This window comes from Arachis stenosperma, chromosome 10 (assembly GCF_014773155.1).
Source record: "Arachis stenosperma cultivar V10309 chromosome 10, arast.V10309.gnm1.PFL2, whole genome shotgun sequence".
In the NCBI taxonomy this organism is placed as follows: domain Eukaryota; kingdom Viridiplantae; phylum Streptophyta; class Magnoliopsida; order Fabales; family Fabaceae; genus Arachis; species Arachis stenosperma.
In genome coordinates this window covers 58,540,122-58,561,240 of record NC_080386.1, presented here as the reverse complement: position 1 = coordinate 58,561,240, position 21,119 = coordinate 58,540,122, and the positions used below count along the sequence as shown (strand labels likewise).

The window sequence follows — 21,119 nt, the reverse complement described above, 5'->3', positions numbered from 1 at the left end:
TTTCCAACGCCGTTGAGAGCGCGCCAATTGGGCTTCTGTAGCTCCAGAAAATTCACTTCGAGTGTAGGGAGGTCAGAATCCAATAGCATCTACAGTCCTTTTCTGTCTCTGAATCAGATTTTTGCTCAGGTCCCTCAATTTCAGCCAGAAAATACCTGAAATCACAGAAAAACACACAAACTCATAGTAAAGTCCAGAAAAGTGAATTTTAACTAAAAACTAATAAAAATATACTAAAAACTAGCTAAATCATACTAAAAACATACTAAAAACAATGCCAAAAAGCGTACAAATTATCCGCTCATCACAACACCAAACTTAAATTGTTGCTTGTCCCCAAGCAACTGAAAATCAAATAAGATAAAGAGAAGAGAATATGCAATGAATTCCAAAAACATCTATGAAGATCAGTATTAATTAGATGAGCGGGGCTTTTAGCTTTTTGCCTCTGAACAGTTTTGGCATCTCACTCTATCCTTTGAAATTCAGAATGATTGGCTTCTATAGGAACTCAGAATCCAGATAGTGTTATTGATTCTCCTAGTTAAGTATGATGATTCTTGAACACAGCTACTTTGTGAGTCTTGGCCGTGGCCCAAAGCACTCTGTCTTACAGTATTACCACCGGATACATACATGCCACAGACACATAATTGGGTGAACCTATTCAGATTGTGACTCAGCTTTGCTAGAGTCCCCAATTAGAGGTGTCCAGGGTTCTTAAGCACACTCTTTTTGCCTTGGATCACAACTTTATTTCTTTCTTTTTCTTTCTTTTTCTCTTTCTTCTTTTTTTCTTTTTTTTCATTTTTTTTCTTTTTTTTTCGCTTCTCTCTTTTTTTTTTGTATTCACTGCTTTTTCTTGCTTCAAGAATCATTTTTATGATTTTTCAGATCCTCAGTAACATGTATCCTTTTTTATCATTCTTTCAAGAGCCAACATTGATGAACCACAAATTCAAAAGACATATGCACTGTTCAAGCATACATTCAGAAAACAAAAGTATTGCCACCACATCAAAATAATTAATCTGTTATAAAATTCAAAATTCATGCAATTCTTCTCTTTTTCATTTAAGAACATTTTTCTTAAGAAAGGTGATGGATTTATAGGACATTCATAACTTTAAGGCATAGACACTAAGATACTAATGATCATAAGACACAAACATGGATAAACATAAGCATGAAAATTCGAAAAACAGAAAAATAAAGAACAAGGAGATTAAAGAACGGGTCCACCTTAGTGATGGCGGCTTGTTCTTCCTCTTGAAGGTCTTATGGAGTGCTTGAGATCCTCAATGTCTCTTCCTTGTCTTTGTTGCTCCTCTCTCATGATTCTTTGATCTTCTCTAATTTCATGGAGGAGGATGGAACGTTCTTGGTGCTCCACCCTTAGTTGTCCCATATTGGAACTTAATTCTCCTAGGGAGGTGTTGATTTGCTCCCAATAATTTTGTGGAGGAAAGTGCATCCCTTGAGGCATCTCAGGGATTTCATGATGAGTGGGATCTCTTGTTTGCTCCATCCTTTTCTTAGTGATGGGCTTGTCCTCATCAATGAGAATGTCTCCTTCTATGCCAACTCCAACTGAATAACAGAGGTGACAAATGAGATGAGGAAAGGCTAACCTTGCCAAGGTAGAGGACTTGTCTGCCACCTTATAGAGTTCTTGGGCTATAACCTCATGAACTTCTACTTCTTCTCCAATCGTGATACTATGGATCATGATGGCCCGGTCTATAGTAACTTCGGACCGGTTGCTAGTGGAAATGATTGAGCGTTGGATAAACTCCAACCATCCCCTAGCCACGGGCTTGAGGTCATGCCTTCTCAATTGATCCGGCTTCCCTCTTGAATCTCTCTTCCATTGGGCGCCCTCTTCATAGATGTCTATGAAGACTTGGTCCAACCCTTGATCAAAGTTGACCCTTCTAGTGTAAGGGTGTTCATCTCCTTGCATCATGGGCAAGTTGAATGCCAACCTTACATTTTCTGGACTAAAATCTAAGTATTTCCCCCGAACCATTGTAAGCCAATTCTTAGGGTCCGGGTTCACACTTTGATCATGGTTCTTGGTGATCCATGCATTGGCATAGAACTCTTGAACCATCAAGATTCCGACTTGTTGAATGGGGTTGGTAAGAATTTCCCAACCTCTTCTTCGGATCTCATGTTGGATCTCCGGATATTCACTCTTTTTGAGTTTGAAAGGGACCTCGGGGATCACCTTCTTCAAGGCCACAACTTCATAGAAGTGGTCTTGATGTACCCTTGAGATGAATCTCTCCATCTCTCATGACTCGGAGGTGAAAGCTTTTGCCTTCCCTTTCCTCTTTCTAGAGGTTTCTCCGTCCTTGGATGCCATAAATGGTTATGGAAAAACAAAAAGCAATGCTTTTACCACACCAAACTTAAAAGGTTTGCTCGTCCTCGAGCAAAAGAAGAAAGAAGAGAGTGGAAGAAGAAGAAATAAAGGAGATGGAGATGGCTTTGTGGTTCGGCCAAAGGGGAAGAAGTGGTGTTTAGGGTGTGTGAAAATGAGGGAGTGAAGATGGGTTTATATAGGGGTGGAGAGAGGGGTAGGGTTCGGTCATGTAAGGGTGGGTTTGGGAGGGAAAGTGGTTTGAATTTGAATGGTGAGGTAGGTGGGGTTTTATAAAGGATGGATGTGAGTGGTGAAGAGAATTGTCAGATTTGATAGGTGAGGGGTTTGTGGGGAAGAGTGGTAGAGGTAATTGGTGAATGGGTGAAGAAGAGAGAGGGTGGTGGGGTAGGTGGGGATCCTGTGGGGTCCACAGATCCTGAGGTGTCAAGGAAAAGTCATCCCTACACCAAGTGGCAAGCAAAATTGCTCTATGTGCCAATTCTGGCGTTAAACGCCGGGCTGGTGCCCATTTCTGGCGTTTAACGCCAGCATCTTGCCATTTTCTGGCGTTTAACGCCGGTCTGGTGCCCCTTTCTGGTGTTAAACGCCCAGAATGGTGCCAGACTGGGCGTTAAACGCCCAACTGCTACCCTTACTGGCGTTTAAACGCCAGCAAATTTTCCTCCAGGGTGTGCTCTTTTTCTTTCTGTTCTTCATTCTGTTTTTGCTTTTTCAATTGATTTTGTGACTTCTCATGATCATCAACCTATAGAAAACATAAAATAACAAAGGAAAATAGATTAAATATAACATTGGGTTGCCTCCCAACAAGCGCTTCTTTAATGTCAGTAGCTTGACAGTGGGCTCTCATGGAGCCTCACAAATGCTCAGAGCAATGTTGGAACCTCCCAACACCAAACTTAGAGTTTGAATGTGGGGGTTCAACACCAAACTTAGAGTTTGGTTGTGGCCTCCCAACACCAAACTTAGAGTTTGACTGTGGGGGCTCTGTTTGACTCTGTTTTGAGAGAAGCTCTTCATGCTTCCTCTCCATGGTGACAGAGGGATATCCTTGAGCCTTAAACACAAAGGATTCTCCATTCACTTGAACGATCAATTCTCCTCTGTCTACATCAATCACAGCCTTTGCTGAGGCTAGGAAGGGTCTACCAAGGATGATGGATTCATCCATGCACTTCCCAGTCTCTAGGACTATGAAATCAGCAGGGATGTAATGGTCTTCAATCTTCACTAGAACATCCTCTACAAGTCCATAAGCTTATTTCTTTGAATTGTCTGCCATCTCTAATGAGATTCTTGCAGCTTGTACCTCAAAGATCCCTAGCTTCTCCATTACAGAGAGAGGCATGAGGTTTACACTTGACCCTAAGTCACACAGAGCCTTCTTGAAGGTCATGGTGCCTATGGTACAAGGTATTGAAAACTTCCCAGGATCTTGTCTCTTATGAGGTAATTTCTGCCTAGACAAGTCATCCAGTTCTTTGGTGAGCAAAGGGGGCTCATCCTCCCAAGTCTCATTACCAAATAACTTCTCATTTAGCTTCATGATTGCTCCAAGGTATTTAGCAACTTGCTCTTCAGTGACATACTCATCCTCTTCAGAGGAAGAATACTCATCAGAGCTCATGAATGGCAGAAGTAAATCTATTGGAATCTCTATGGTCTCAGTGTGAGCCTCAGATTCCCATGGTTCCTCATTGGGGAACTCATTGGAGGCCAGTGGACGTCCATTGAGGTCTTCCTCAGTGGCGTTCACTGCCTCTTCCTCCTCTCCAAATTCCGCCATGTTGATGGCCTTGCAATCTTCCTTTGGATTTTCTTCTGTATTGCTTGGAAGAGTACTAGGAGGGAGTTCAGTAATTTTCTTGCTCAGCTGTCCCACTTGTGCCTCCAAATTTCTAATGGAGGACCTTGTTTCAGTCATGAAACTTTGAGTGGTTTTGATTAGCTCAGAGACCATGATTGCTAAGTCAGAGTGGTTCTGCTTAGAATTCTCTGTCTGTTGCTGAGAAGATGATGGAAAAGGCTTGCCATTGCTAAACCTGTTTCTTCCACCATTATTGTTGTTGAAACCATGTTGAGGTCTCTGTTGATCCTTCCATGAGAGATTTGGATGATTTCTCCAAGAAGGATTATAGGTGTTTCCATAGGGTTCTCCCATGTAGTTCACCTCTTCCATTGAAGGGTTCTCAGGATCATAAGCTTCTTCTTCAGATGAAGCATCTTTAGTACTGCCTGGTGCATTTTGCATTCCAGACAGACTTTGAGAAATCAAATTGACTTGCTGAGTCAATATTTTGTTCTGAGCCAATATGGCATTCAGAGTATCAATCTCAAGAACTCCTTTCTTCTGATTTGTCCCATTGTTCATAAGATTCCTTTCAGAAGTGTACATGAATTGGTTATTTGCAACCATTTCAATGAGCTCTTGAGCTTCTGCAGGCGTCTTCTTCAGATGAAGAGATCCTCCAGCAGAGCTATCCAAAGACATCTTGGACAGTTCAGACAGACCATCATAGAAAATACCTATGATGCTCCATTCAGAAAGCATTTCAGAAGGACATTTTCTGATCAATTGTTTGTATCTTTCCCAAGCTTCATAGAGGGATTCACCTTCCTTCTGTCTGAAGGTTTGGACTTCCACTCTAAGCTTACTCAATTTTTGAGGTGGAAAGAATTTTGCCAAGAAGGCATTGACTAGCTTTTCCCAAGAGTTCAGGCTGTCTTTAGGTTGTAAGTCCAACCATATCCTAGCTCTGTCTCTTACAGCAAAAGGGAATAGCATAAGTCTGTAGACCTCAGGGTCAACCCCATTAGTCTTGACAGTGTCACAGATTTGCAAGAATTCAGCTAAAAACTGATGAGGATCTTCCAATGGAAGTCCATGGAACTTGCAATTCTGTTGCATTAGAGAAACTAATTGAGGCTTAAGATCAAAGTTGTTTGCTCCAATGGCAGGGATAGAGATGCTTCTCCCATAGAAGTCGGGAGTAGGTGCAGTAAAGTCACCCAGCACCTTCCTTGCATTGTTGGCTTTGTTGTTATTTTCGGCTGCCATAGGTTCTTCTTCTTTGAAGAATTCTGTTAGGTCCTCTACAGAGAATTGTGCTTTAGCTTCTCTTAGCTTTCGCTTCAAGTTCCTTTCAGGTTCAGGGTCAGCTTCAACAAGAATGCCTTTGTCTTTGCTCCTGCTCATATGAAAGAGAAGAGAACAAGAAAATGTGGAATCCTCTATGTCACAGTATAGAGACTCCTTGAGGTGTCAGAGGAAAAGAAAAATAGAAGAAAGAGGTAGAAGAATTCGAACTTAGTGAGATAGAGTTCGAATTGTGCATTAAGGAGGAGTGTTACTCCATAAATAGAAGGATGTGAGAAGAGAGGAAGAGTTTTTTTTTTCGAAAATTAATTAGAAAAAAAATTTAAAATCAGTTTGAAAAAGATTTTTAAGAAGATATGATTGAAAAGATTTGATTTGAAAAACAATTTAAAAAGATTTGATTTTAAAAATTAATGACTTGCCTAACAAGAAAAGATATGATTCAAACATTAAACCTTTCTCAACAGAAAAGGCAACATACTTGAAATGTTGAATCAAATCATTAATTGTTAGCAAGTATCTTTGAAAAAGGAAAGAAATTGATTTTGAAAAAGATTTGATTGAAAAGATATGATTTTGAAAAACTTTGAAAACTTGAATAAAATTTGCATTAAAAACAAAATCTTCCCTCTTGTGCCATCCTGGCGTTAAACGCCCAGAATGGTGTACATTCTGGCGTTTAACGCCCAAAGCACTACCTTTTTGGGCGTTAAACGCCCAGCCAGGTATCCTGGCTGGCGTTTAAACGCCAGTTTTCCTTCTTTACTGGGCGTTTTGAACGCCCAGCTTTTTTCTGTGTAATTCCTCTACTGCATGTACTGAATCTTCAGTTCTCTGTATTATTGACTTGAAAATAGAACCAAGATCAAATAAACAATGCATGCAAGACACCAAACTTAAAATGAGACACTAGACTTAACAAGAAACATAAAATATTTTTGGTTTTTATGATTTTGTAATTTTTTTGGATTTTTCGAAAATTAAGTGGAAAAGAAAATAAAGGTATCAAAATTCTTAATGAGAATTCTAGGAATCATGCAATGTTAGTCTAAAGCTTCAGTCTAAAGAAATTAGACATGGATAGCCAAGCTTCAGCAGGACATTGCATTCAAGAGCTAAATTGATGAGAATCAATCAGCTTTGGTGATGATAAGATCATCACCTTGAAACACTAGAATTCATTCTTAAGAACTCTGAAAAATACCTAATCTAAGCAACAAGATAAACCGTCAGTTGTCCATACTCGAAACAATCCCCGGCAACGGCGCCAAAAACTTGGTGCACGAAATTGTGATCACTACTTTTCACAACTCAAATAATCCCTAGTAATGGCCCTAAAGACTTGGTGCTCAATACCATGGCATAAACACAACTTCGCACAACTAAGCAGCAAGTGCACTGGGTCGTCCAAGTAATAAACCTTACGCGAGTAAGGGTCGATCCCACCTAGCACTTTTAGTTTAAGTCCTTAAGTTGGACTTATGGGGAGCTCCTCATCAAGGTGGCTTGTGCTTGTACTCGTCTTGGAACTCCTACCAATGCTTGGTTCTCCATTGTGCCCCAAGATTTCTTATGGATTGAGCCAAGTATTGATGGAGTTCTTCACAAGCTTGGGGCTCCCAAAGTTGATCCTCTTCTTGTAATCCGGGATCCCACACTTTGTTTTCACACCCGTCTTGAGGTTGATCATCATTATTAGTCCATCTGGGTGGTGAACAAGAAGAATCCTCTATGAAGTGCCCAACAATCCTCCTAGACCCATCTATTTGAGCACTATTCCCACCTTTGTATTCAACTCTTAAAGTATCAACCAAAATGAGCCTTGATTTACAACGCCAACCACGAAACATCTTTCGCTTACGCTTCATCCCACAAAGCATCCTAAGTTGACCATCCGTTTCAAGCAAGCCATACTCAAGTGGGATAATAAATCTAATAGAAATGAATTTTACCCACTCAAGTGAAGGAGTAGATGATAACCTAGGCAAAGATGCTTCCAACGATATTGACAAAGCGTATTCCACTCCCGTTCTTCTATTTCTAGGGACTTCCACCTCTTCACAAGATCTCTTAATCTCAATCCTTTGTTCAACAACTTTATCTAAATCTTTTCCCTTACTCAAATCATAATAGGGAGTATGAGAAAAATTTACCTCCTCAACGCTTTCAAATCCAACGGGAGAAGGTTCTTCAAGTTCAAAGGATTCTCCACATGTAGCCGTGGGAGTTCCATGAGTGTTCAAGCATTGGGAGGCTAATTAATTTGTTACCGCATCCAAGGCGGCCATGAAATTTTGCACATCCCTTTTCATCTCTTCTTGCCCTTGAACAAGAACACCAAGGATGTCATCCATTGGAGGTTGGGGTGGGTGGAAGGGTTCATCATTTTGGGAAGATGGTTCTTCTTGGTAGAGTTGTGGTGGTTCAATGTTTTCCATTCTTTCCACTTGTTGCACAACACACTCCATGGTTGCTTGAAATTGATCCAATACTTCCTTGAGACGATCCCTTGACTCTTGTTCCTCTTGGATAATATGATTAGGATCATGTGGCTCTTGGATCAATGGATATGAGTATTCTTCCATGGGAGGTTGTGGTGGAAAGTAGTATTCATCTTGTGGTTGAAAATTTTCGTATATTGGAGGTGGTTCCTGAAAATATTGATGGTGGAATGGTGGTGGCTCTATATGTGGTTCATATGGCTCATATGGTTGTTGGTAGGATGGATATGGATTAGGGTGATATGAAGGTGGTTGGTAAGAAGGGGCTTGTGAGTATGGTTGAGAGTTATGTTGAGGATATGGTTCATAGGCATATGGTGGTGGTTCTTGAAAGTCACAAGGTGATTCACCAAAGCCATTGGATTGATATGTATCATAGAATGGCTCTTCTTCATAGTGGATTGGTGGAGGTTGTTGCCATGAGGATTGATCATAAGCATATGGCTCCTCCCACCTTTGGTTATCCCATTCTTGATACACATCTTCATTATAGTCCTCATTTCCTACAATATGTTGATAACCAAACTCATAGCCAAGGTGAGAATTCATGATAGCAAGAGGAAAATGAAAATAAAATCAAATAAGAAGCAAGAAAATTAAATCCTAAAACTAGTAAGAGCTAACAAAAGCAAACATATTCACACTATTCACATATATACAATAACCAATAACATAACACCATTGCAATTCCCCGGCAACGGCGCTATTTTTTTATGAATGGATTTTTGATGGTTTAGAATTTCACAAATGAATTCGCGTTGCAAGTATAGTTTCTAAACCAAGCAATAATCCTTTCATACAAAAGTTGTTTGTCACAAGTACAAACTCCTAAAATTTATAAACCGAAGTATTGAAACCTCGGGTCGTTTGGTGCACGAAATTGTGATCACTACTTTTCACAACTCAAATAATCCCTAGTAATGGCCCCAAAGACTTGGTGCTCAATACCATGGCATAAACACAACTTCGCACAACTAACCAGCAAGTGCACTGGGTCGTCCAAGTAATAAACCTTACGCGAGTAAGGGTCGATCCCACGGAGATTGTTGGTATGAAGCAAGCTATGGTCACCTTGTAAATCTCAGTCAAGCAGACTCAAATGGTTATGGATGATATATGAATAAAGCATAAAGATAAAGATAGAGATACTTATGTAATTCATTGGTAAGAACTTCAGATAAGCGAATGGAGATGTTTTGTCCCTTCCGTCTCTCTGCTTTTCTACTGTCTTCATCCAATCTTTCTTACTCCTTTCCATGGAAAGCTGTATGTTGGGCATCACCATTGTCAATGGCTACAGTCCCGTCCTCTCAGTAAAAATGTTCAACGCACCCTGTCATGGCACGGCTATTCAGCTGTCGGTTCTCGATCATGTCAGAATAGAATCCAGTGATTCTTTTGCGTCTGTCACTAACGCCCCACAATCGCGAGTTTGAAGCTCGTCACAGTCATTCAATCATTGAATCCTACTCAGAATACCACAGACAAGGTTTAGACCTTCCGGATTCTCTTGAATGCCGCCATCAATTCTAGCTTATACCACGAAGATTCCGGTTAAAGAACCCAAGAGATAAACATTAGAGCCTTGTTTGCTTGTAGAACGGGAGTGGTTGTCAGGCACGCGTTCATAAGTGAGAATGATTATGAGCGTCACATAATCATCACATTCATCAAGTTCTTGAGTGCGAATGAATATCTTGGAATAAGAACAAGCTGAATTGAATAGAAGAACAATAGTAATTGCATTAATAGACGAGGTACAGCAGAGCTCCACACCTTAAACTATGGTGTGTAGAAACTCCACCATTGAAAATACATAAGAACAAGGTCTAGGCATGGCCGTGAGGCCAGCCTCCCAAAGAGGGTTCAATCATAAAAACATGATCAAAGGATATCAAGATACAATAGTAAAAGGTCCTATTTATAGGGAACTAGTAGCTTAAGAATTACAAAGGTGAGTAAATGACATAAAAATCCACTTCCGGGCCCACTTGGTGTGTGTTTGGGCTGAGCATTAAAGAATTTTCGTGTAGAGACTCTTCTTGGAGTTAAACGCCAGCTTTTGTGCCAGTTTGGGCGTTTAACTCCCACTTTGGTGCCAGTTCCGGCGTTTAACGCTGGGAATTCTGAAGGTGACTTTGAACGCCGGTTTGGGCCATCAAATCTTGGGCAAAGTATGGACTGTCATATATTGCTGGAAAGCTTAGAACGTCTACTTTCCAACGCCGTTGAGAGCGCGCCAATTGGGCTTCTGTAGCTCCAGAAAATCCACTTCGAGTGCAGGGAGGTCAGAATCCAACAGCATCTGCAGTCCTTTTCAGTCTCTGAATCAGATTTTTGCTCAGGTCCCTCAATTTCAGCCAGAAAATACCTGAAATCACAGAAAAACACACAAACTCATAGTAAAGTCCAGAAAAGTGAATTTTAACTAAAAACTAATAAAAATATACTAAAAACTAGCTAAATCATACTAAAAACATACTAAAAACAATGCCAAAAAGCGTACAAATTATCCGCTCATCATCGTTCTCCCTAGGAATTGTAATGAAGTGTCTTCTTATTGGTTGTGAGTTATATTTGGGGTTTTTTTAAGATTTTAGACAAGAAATATAAATGGCAAAGAAAATAAACTAACAACTAACAAAGCTCTTGGCAAGATATGAGAACTAGAAGTCCTATCCTAGTTATCCTCCTCAATTGTGATAACAAATTGTCCATTACTCCCACTTAGTTAACCTCTAACTGATGGTATATTTTTGGTTGAGACAAGAATCTCTCCCAAAAATAACACCAATCTAACCGGCAAGTATACCGGGTCGCATCAAGTAATAAAAACTCACGGGTGTGAGGTCGATCCCACAGGGATTGAAGGATTGAGCAATTTTAGTTTAGTGGTTGAATTAGTCAAGCGAATCAAGATTTGGTTGATTGAGTTGCAGAATTTAAATTGCATTGAAAGTAAAGAGAGCAATGAGTAAATTGCTGAATCTTAAAGAACAAGAAATTAAATGGCAGAAACTTAAAGAGCAAGTAATGTAAATTGCAAAATCTTAAAGTGCTGGAAATGTAAATGACTTAAATTGTAAAGGGAATTGGGAGTTGGATTTGCAGAAATTAAACAAGGAAAAGTAAAATTGCATCGAACAGAAGGATAATTGGGAATTGGGATTAGATCGTAGTTAAAACAGAAAGGTAAATGAATAAGTAAAGCAAGAGCAGAAAATTTAAAATGTGAGAATTGGATCTCAGGACCCAGAGACTAGAAAACTGAGTCTAGATCTCAATGCCTTCCTAGATCCAACAAGAACAATAGCCAGGAAATTGTAAATTGCAAGGGAAATAGAAGAAGAGCAATTAACAGGAAGCTAAATTCAATTAAACAGTAAATCAAAAGAGAGATCTAAGGTGAGATTGAAACAGAATTCCTTCAATTCTCCAACCCAAGATCCAAGACAAGTGTAATTGAAATTGAAAGCTAAGAGGAAGAGAATGGACTTCTCCTTCCCCCGAAACAAGAAACTAAAGATCACTCTGTAACTCAAAACTTCAAGGAAAGCTCTCAGCAAAATTCTAAAAGGAGAACTCTCCCAAAACAAATTGAATTCTAGCCTATTTATACACCTTCTTCAATTGATCTTCAAGCCTTGGTTTGGGCCTTTGCTCTTGGTGGAATTGGGTTGAAGGAGGCCTTGGTTGATTGCTCTTGAAGTTTGGAGAGAGACCCAAATGAATCAATTGAACCGGATGTGAGTTTTGCAAAGTTGGGTTTTTAAAGTTAGCCTCAAAGTTAGGGGCTAACTTCATGGCTAACTTTTTCTAGCAGCAAACACCATTCTCTGCACTTCACGTTTGGGCCAACGTTAGGGGGCTAACTTTGACCCTAACGTTGGCCTTGCTTTGAGTTGGAGTGGCGCCAACGTTAGCCTCCAAGTTAGGGGCTAACGTTGGCGCTAACGTTGCACACCCTGGAGGACAATTTCTCATGCCAACGTTAGCCTCCAAGTTAGGGGCTAACGTTGGCGCTAACGTGGCTAACCCCTGGGAGCAATTCAAATGCCAACGTTAGCCTCCAAGTTAGGGGCTAACGTTGGCGCTAACGTGGCTAACCCCTGGGAGCAATTTTAGTTCCCAACGTTAGCCTCCAAGTTAGGGGCTAACGTTGGGGCTAACTTCAATTCCAACTTCATTTGTTCCTGGTTCAATCTCCCTTGATTCATTGTCTCATCTTAGCTTCTAGCCATTCCTTCTCACTTCAATCCTTTTCCAAGCTTTCTTCACCTATCATAAATCAACCAAACACATCAAAGCTATGCTTGAAATAATGAGATGATCATTCTATCCTAATATGCACCAATTATGACATCAAACCTCATGAATTTGCATTAAATCATATATGGTTGGTTTAATCAAAGGAAGCATGAAAATCTACCTAACTTAGCTTGCTTAAGCCTCAAGAAAGTGCATAATCTAAGTGAAATTAAAAGAAAAAGACTAGTGAAACTAGGCTAAGATGACTTGTCATCACTAACTGTTCATACCCTGACCGAGCTCTCCAAACTCGGTAATGCTGATAGAAGGCCCGACCTCGACCCAAGGCCCACGTTCGAGGTCGGACCTCGGACAAACAGGCCAAAGAAAGGCCCATCAGAAGGAACTAAGCCCAAAACCTAAAGGCCGAAAGGGCCTGGGAAAGGCGGTTCCGCAAAGATAGAGATGAATCTCCCAAAAGATAAGATAAGATAAGAATATCTTATCCAGGGATGATCGCAGCCAACTACTATAAATACACTGGAGCACCCAGGTATAACTCATACTCTAATTCTACTTGATATCTGCTTGGACCCATGCTAACTTAAGCATCGGAGTGTCATTGCAGGTACAACCCCCCGCCGTTCAGCACAACCAGCTTGGGTCACAGACCCCCCACCTCGGGCCTTGCCAGAAGACCGAGCTACACGTTTCAGGTAACCCTCGGAACATTGGCGCCGTTGCCGGGGAACCTGGAAGTCATCCCTTTACCATGGTGGACGACCCTCCCAACAATAACCACGCTACATCAGAACAAGAAGAGGAAGTTGACACCGGAGAACGGCCGGACAGCCCTCTATCACCACGCACTCCAGGAGGAAAAAACAGAATCGCCCAAAGACATCACCCCCAGACAAAGATCCACAAAATCCCGAAAGAGAAAAAAGTTCGGAGATTCTGGAAACAGTTCGGGCACAACAAAGCCGGCTGAGACAACTCGAAGAGGACGCAAAGAAGCAGAAGGAAACTGAACAGGATCTGAGAAGGGAAGCTCGCAAACGCAGAGAATTGGAAGAAAAACTGCGGAAGATAGAGGCCAACCTAAAAGATAGGACGGAACACGGCACCACTCCCGAAAGCAACCATGATCCCTTCACACAAGAGATCATGAAAGAAGAAGGTACCGCGAAACTTCAAACCACCAGATATGGACCTCTACGACGGCACCACCGATCCAAGTCATCACCTCAGCAATTTCAGAAGCAGAATGTACTTAGTCGACGCCTCCGACGCGATTCGATGCAAAGCCTTCCCCACCACTCTCACTAAGTCAGCCATGAAGTGGTTCGACAACCTGCCACCAGGATCAATCTCCAGCTTTGAAGACCTGACCAAAAAATTCTTAACAAGGTTCTCTATTCAAAAGGACAAGGCAAAACATGCCCCCAGCCTACTCGGGATCAAACAAGGCAACCGAGAAACTCTCAGAGAGTACATGGAGCGATTCAACAAGGCCTGCCTGGACATACAACACTTGTCCACGGAAGCAGCCATCATGGGACTAGCAAACGGCCTAAAAGAAGGACCGTTTAGCCAATCCCTATCCAAAAGATACCCGACTTCCTTATACGAAGTACAAGAACGGGCAGGAAAGTATATCAACATGGAAGAAACCTCCCAGCTGAGAGACTCTTCCAGGAAGGAGTCAACCTACCCGCCCCGAGATCGAGATCGGGAACAGAAAAAGAAAGAAGAATCCAACTCGGACAAGCCACGAAAATACCACAGCTACATTCCCCTCCGAGTCTCCCTGGTAGACGTCTACAGAGAAGTATGCCACACCGAGAAGATCCCACCACCCAAACCTCTGAAGCACAAGAGAGCAGGAAGAGATCGGTCCGAGTACTGCGAATATCACAGACTCTACGGCCACTCTACTAACGACTGCCACGACTTAAAGAATGTTATAGAAAAGCTAGCCAGAGAGGGAAAACTCGACAGATACATAGCTGAGAAAGGAGAAGAAACCAGAAAGAGAAGACGGGGAGATAACGAAGATCGGGCCGAGCAAACACGAACCCCGCGAACTCCTGAAAGGCACATACACATGATAAACGGAGGTTTCGCAGGGGGAGGGACATCCAAATCCTCACGGAAGAGACACCTCAAAGAAGTCTACCATGTCCGAGAAGACAGCCCCTTACCCGAGTTACCTACTATTTCATTTACCCGAGAAGATGCTCTTGGAATAATACCCGGACACGACGACCCTATGGTGATCACCATCATCCTAGCCAACGCCAACTTACATCGAACCCTGATCGACCAAGGAAGCTCAGCAGATATCCTGTTCAAAGCAGCCTTCGACAAGCTCGGACTCGAAGAAAAAGAGCTAAAAGCCTATCCCACTGACCTGTTTGGACTAGGAGATACCCCGATCCGCCCCTTGGGATACATCTCATTACACACTACCTTTGGAAAAGGCGAGCAAACCAAAACACTAAGCATCGACTACATTGTAGTCGACGTCACTTCAGCATACAATGCCCTCATCGGACGACCAACCCTAAACAGACTAGCGGCTATAGTCTCGACCCCACACCTCTGTATGAAGTTCCCTACCGCAAAGGGAATCGCTACCCTAAAAGGCGACCAAAAACTAGCACGACGATGCTACAACGAAAGCCTGAGCCTAAAAGGGAAAGAGGTCAACACAATAGAACTCGGGCGAGTCCAAGCCCGAGAAGATCTTCGGCCACAACCAGAAGGAGAGACCGAAAAGATCCAGATCGGGAACACACCCGAGAAAGTAACAAACATAGGGGCAAACCTCGAGGCAGGCCTAAAGGAGGAACTCACAACCCTCTTAAGGGAGAATTCCGACCTCTTCGCCTGGAAAGCCTCCGATATACCAGGCATAAGCCCCAACCTGATGTGCCATAAGCTATCAGTATACCCGGGATCCCGACCTGTCCAACAAAGACGCAGGAAGCTCGGGCCCGAACGCATGCAAGCAATAGAAGAACAAGTGCAAGCACTACTAGATGCAGGGTTCATTAGGGAAGTAAAGTACCCCCTATGGCTCGCAAACGTGGTCCTAGTGAAGAAGCCCAATGGAAAATGGAGGATGTGCGTCGACTACACGGATCTCAACAAAGCCTGCCCCAAAGATCCATATCCACTACCGAACATCGACGCCTTAGTCGATGCCGCTTCGGGCTACAGATACCTCTCCTTCATGGATGCATACTCGGGATACAATCAAATCCCGATGTATGGACCCGACCAAGAAAAGACCTCGTTCATAACCCCAAGGGCAAACTACTGCTACGTAGTAATGCCCTTCGGGCTGAAGAACGCAGGGGCAACCTACCAGAGGCTAATGAACAAAGTGTTCTCAGAACACATCGGGCTACAGCTAGAGGTGTACGTCGACGACATGCTAGTAAAGACACAAGAAGACAGAAACTTGGTGGCCGACCTCAGCAGTATCTTCGACACCCTCCGGAAACACAACATGAGACTTAACCCGACAAAGTGCACCTTCGCCGCAGAAGCCGGGAAGTTCTTAGGCTTCATGCTGACTCAGAGAGGCATCGAAGCAAACCCGGACAAATGCCAAGCAATACTCAATATGAAAAGCCCGACGTGTGTCAAAGAAGTACAACAACTAAATGGGAGACTAGCCGCCCTATCAAGATTCTTGGCAGGATCAGCGATAAGATCACTCCCTCTCTACTCACTCCTAAAGAAAGGGAAACCCTTCTCTTGGACCCCGGAATGCGAAAAGGCCTTCCAAGAATTCAAGGAATTCCTCGGGCAGCCACCAATCTTAACCCGACCTCTAAAAGGGGAAGAGCTCGTACTATACCTGTCGGTCGGACATCGGGCAGTCGCCTCGGCACTAATACGAGAAAATGAGGAGGGGCAACACCCCATATACTTCGTAAGCAAAGCACTACAAGGGGCCGAATTAAACTATCAGAAAATAGAGAAATTCGCCTATGCACTAGTGTTCACAGCTCGGAGACTCCGCCCCTACTTTCAAGCCCACACCATCAAAGTCCGGACAAACCAACCCATGAGACACATCCTACAAAAGACAGACATGGCAGGACGAATCCTACAATGGGCGGTGGAATTGTCCGAGTTCGACCTCCACTATGAAGCCCGGACTGCCATAAAATCTCAATACCTAGCCGACTTCGTCGCAGAATACACTGAGACCCCGGGAACCCCACTCTCATGGAATCTGTATGTCGACGGATCCTCAAACAAAACAGGAAGCGGGGCCGGTGTTATACTCGAAAGCGATCAAGGAACACGGATTGAGCTATCCCTAAAATTCGAGTTCCAGGCCTCAAATAACCAAGCCGAATACGAAGCCCTACTAGCGGGACTAAAACTAGCCGAAGAGGTCAGAGCAAAGAGGATCACGATCTTCAGCGACTCCCAGGTCGTCACATCACAAGTAAATGGAAGCTACCAGGCCAAAGACCCTACTATGAAAAAATACCTGGACCAAACACAGGCGCAATTACGAAACTTCCCGGAAATACAAATCCAGCACATACCCCGGGAGCAAAATGCCCGGGCAGACGCCCTCTCAAAACTTGCTAGCACCAAGCCCGGAGGGAACAACAGAAGTCTCCTCCAAGAAACTCTACAATCCCCCTCCGTGTTAAGGGAAGAAGAAATACTAAATATATCCGGGCAACAACAAGGATGGATAACCCCCATACTCAACTATCTGAAATCGGGAACTCTCCCCGCCGAAAGAAAAGAAGCTAAAAGGCTTACAAAAGACGCCCAGAACTACACGTTAATCCACGACGTATTATACAGAAGAGGATTCTCAAACCCCCTCCTGAGGTGCGTCCCGACCACAGAAACAAAGAGCGTCCTCGAAGAAGTCCACAAAGGCATGTGTGGGAACCATCTCGGAGCCCGGGCCCTGTCCAAGAAAATAGTCAGAGCCGGGTTCTACTGGCCGACCTTGCAAAGAGACGCGGCAGAGTTTGTGAAAATATGCCCCCCTGCCAAAAAAACGCCAATTTTCACAAAGCACCGCCCGAAGACCTCATAAGCATCACCGCACCATGGCCCTTCGCAAAGTGGGGACTCGACCTACTCGGCCCATTCCCACAAGGACCGGGGCAAGTCAAGTACCTCATAGTAGGGGTCGACTACTTCACAAAGTGGATCGAGGCTGAACCCTTAGCCACTATTACGGCTCAGAAAAGCCATAAATTCCTATACAAAAACATTGTCACGAGGTTCGGAGTCCCCTACTCCATCACAACAGACAATGGAACACAGTTCACAGACACAAGTTTTCAGAACTTGGTGGCCGAGCTAAAAATCAAACAGCAGTTCACATCGGTCGAACACCCGCAAGCCAATGGACAAGCAGAGGCCGCAAATAAAGTCATCTTGGCCGGGTTAAAACGAAGACTCCAAGAGGCCAAAGGGGCATGGGCCGATGAACTCCCCCAGGTATTATGGGCATATCGGACAACCCCGCACTCTACAACAGGAGAATCCCCATTCCGACTAGCCTACGGAATGGAGGCAATGATTCCCGTCGAAATAGACGAAGGATCACCCAGAACCATCTTCTACAACGAAGGAGGCAACCCTCAGGCACAAAGGGAAGAACTCGACCTCCTACCCGAGGTCCGAGAAAGAGCCCGAATCAGAGAAGAAGTCTTAAAACGACGAACGGCCCTCAGATATAACCGAAAGGTGATAAAACGAAGCTTCTCCACTCACGACCTGATTTTAATCCGAAACGACATCGGAACACAAAAATCAGGAGAAGGAAAGCTAGCCGCAAATTGGAAGGGGCCCTACAAAGTAACAGAAATCTTAGGGACAGGCTACTACAAGATATCCGACCTAGAAGGCAATGAGCTGCCCAGAACCTGGCACGCCTGTAACCTAAGACGATACTACAGCTAGAATAACTTAACCCGAGGTGTACTCTTTTTCCCCACGAGGGTTTTTTAATGAGACACCCGGTTAAGTAGGACACCCGACCTAGTCAAAAGGGTAAACACTTTGTACATATTCTTCTTTTTAATACTAATCAAATTTCTTTATTTTCTCTTTCTCGTTATAAAGCATATCCTAAAAAGTACCCCACCAAGGCGCATTAATTTATGCTCGGCAAAACGCAAAAAATCATTTGCCAAAGGCCATACGAGGTCGGCAAAGATGAAGCGACGAGGTTCAAATTAATGTGAGAAGTTATAAAAGTAACTCTGAAATGGCTCAAAAAGCCAAATAGAAAAGAAGTTACAAAAATAACTTAAAAAAGGCCGACCAAACAACGAAGTCGGACCTGACCAAAGGGTACTCAAGGATCCCGATGTCCGAGAGTAAACTCGGACCCAAGAAAGAAGCTGGCAAAAGAACCAGGACTTCGAGAAACGCTAGCTAAAAGTTGTTACCCAAAAACAACTAAAAAGCAAAAAGCGAGAAAGTCAAGGCGCTAGCTAAAAAGTGTTACCCAAAAACAACTAAAAAGCAAAAAGCGAGAAAGTCAAGGCGCTAGCTAAAAAGTTGTTACCCAAAAACAACTAAAAGCAAAAAGCGAGAAAGTCAAGGCGCTAGCTAAAAAGTTGTTACCCAAAAACAACTAAAAAGCAAAAAGCGAGAAAGTCAAGGCGCTAGCTAAAAAGTTGTTACCCAAAAACAACTAAAAAGCAAAAAGCGAGAAAGTCAAGGCGCTAGCTAAAAAGTTGTTACCCAAAAACAACTAAAAAGCAAAAAGCGAGAAAGTCAAGGCGCTAGCTAAAAAGTTGTTACCCAAAAACAACTAAAAAGCAAAAAGCGAGAAAGTCAAGGCACTAGCTAAAAGGTTGTTACCCAAAAACAACTAAAAAGCAAAAAGCGAGAAGTCAAAGCGCTAGCTAAAAAGTTGTTACCCAAAAACAACTAAAAAAGCAAAAAGCGGAAGTCAAAACGCTAGCTAAAAAGTTGTTATCCGAGAACAACTAAAAAGCATAAAAGCGGAACAAGACAAATCGAAACACAAAGCATGGCATAATAAAGCTACAAGAGTAGCTAAAATAGCAGAACAGGTGTCCAAAATGTTTGCAGAAAACATCCAAAAAACAAAAAGCCACAGGTCGGGCAAAAGCACAAAAAGTACAAAAAATTACAGAGGATCAAGGCCCTTTCCAGACTCCGCATCAACACCTGGCTGAAACATGGATATCGGGACTGCAGGAACAGCACCATCGCTTGGAACCTCCATACCAACTCTATCCTCGGCCAAAGGTGAAGTCGGGTTCACGACCGGAGCCTCGGGGTCGGACACCGGAGCCTTGGGGTCGGACATCGGAACCTCATCCTCAACAGGGGCAGGAACAATCTTCCCCTCCACAACCATGTTATCCGTACTGAACAAACTGAGATCCAATTCGGGAGCAAGAACCCGGACCTGATCCCTCAAATTCACAAACATAGCATCCATACCCTTGGCCACATTATCTTCCAGCTCATAAAAGTCATCCCGAGCAGATTGCAGCTTCTCCTTCGTCTCCACAAGCTCAGCATACAGCTTGGTATAGTTCTCCGTCGCCACCCTCGCCATCTCCTCAGACGTCTTCGCCACCGCCACAGCCGCGGTAGCCCTAGTCTTCTCTTCCTCCAAAGACTCCTCCAGCTCGGCAATCCTAGCATCCTTCAGCTGACTAACCTTATCAAGCTCGGACCGGGCCTTCTCAAGTCGGGAGCTGGTCGCCCCAAGGGGAGCTTTCTTAAACTCCCGAGCAATGGCGGCATGAAGGCTAGCCATCCGAACACAACTCCGCGCCATATACTGAAAGTGATGCTCCATGGACGCATCATCAGTAGAAATAAAAGTCTGAGGAAGAATGTGCTGCTCAACCCAACCGAGAGCATCGAAATCCTTGTCATTGAAACCAGCAGGCTCTCGGGAAGTCTTCTGTTTCTTGGGGGGAGGACCCGAGGTCGAGGTCGGGGAAAGCTGACCGGGTCCGGAGGTCGGAGGATCCTGAGTTATAGCTCGGAACTGAGGGACCGGAATGGTCTTCGACCGAGTCTGAACACCAATTGTAGTCTTCTGCGGAGAAGGTCGGGGAGAAGCTTCAGCCTCGATATTCCGAGATGCCGCAGATTTCTTCGCTCGACGGAGAAACTTCATAGAATCAGCCTGAGAAGACATCTCTGCAGAAACGAAACAAAGAGGTTATCAAACAGAAAGATCAAAACAAAGTCAAAATATGAAAATGAAATCTCAAAAAGAGGTCGGGAACTACCTAACTCGGAACGGAGAAGGCTTGGATCTCCCAACATTTTCTTCGTATCCAAGTGAGGTGCCCGACCCCATAGACTGCTCAACACACCAACGAAAGCCTGTTCCACCTCATCTAGACTCTCGAAAGTGTACTTAACCGACACCACACTCTCTTGCCAACAAAGAGGAAACGAAGGCTCCCCACTCTCATCTAAGAAAAAAGGTCGGACATCTCCAACAGCCCGGACTTTGAAGTAATAGTTTTTGAAATCGTGAAACGACTCATCATACAAAGTGCAAAATTTCCTACCCTGGTTAGCCCTAAACGAAACCCAGGACACCTTCCCAGCACCCGACCCCGGCTTCGTCAGTACAAACAGATAAGAAAAAAGAGAAACAGAAGGGGAGACGCCTAAAATCTGACACAAAAGTTGGAAAAGCTTTAAAAACGCCCAAGAGTTCGGATGGAGTTGTGTAGGGGCAAGGTTACAAGACCAAAGGACCTCGGATTCCAGGTCGGTGAAAGGAAGACGGACACCTAGCTTGGAGAAGAAACAATCATAAGCATAGAAGAAAAGTTTCTCGGAACTCTCTAACGGCGGAAAACATACCCTCTCC

The 21,119-nt window shown here is 43.5% G+C and overlaps 1 non-coding gene across 1 annotated transcript; it reads left to right on the top strand.

Moving 5' to 3' along the window:
- The first annotated feature begins 4,934 nt into the window (after positions 1–4,934).
- LOC130958848 (small nucleolar RNA R71) lies at positions 4,935–5,042 on the top strand. Its single transcript, XR_009077949.1, has one exon. It is a non-coding gene; the product is annotated as a small nucleolar RNA R71 (small nucleolar RNA).
- The last annotated feature ends 16,077 nt before the right edge of the window (positions 5,043–21,119 follow it).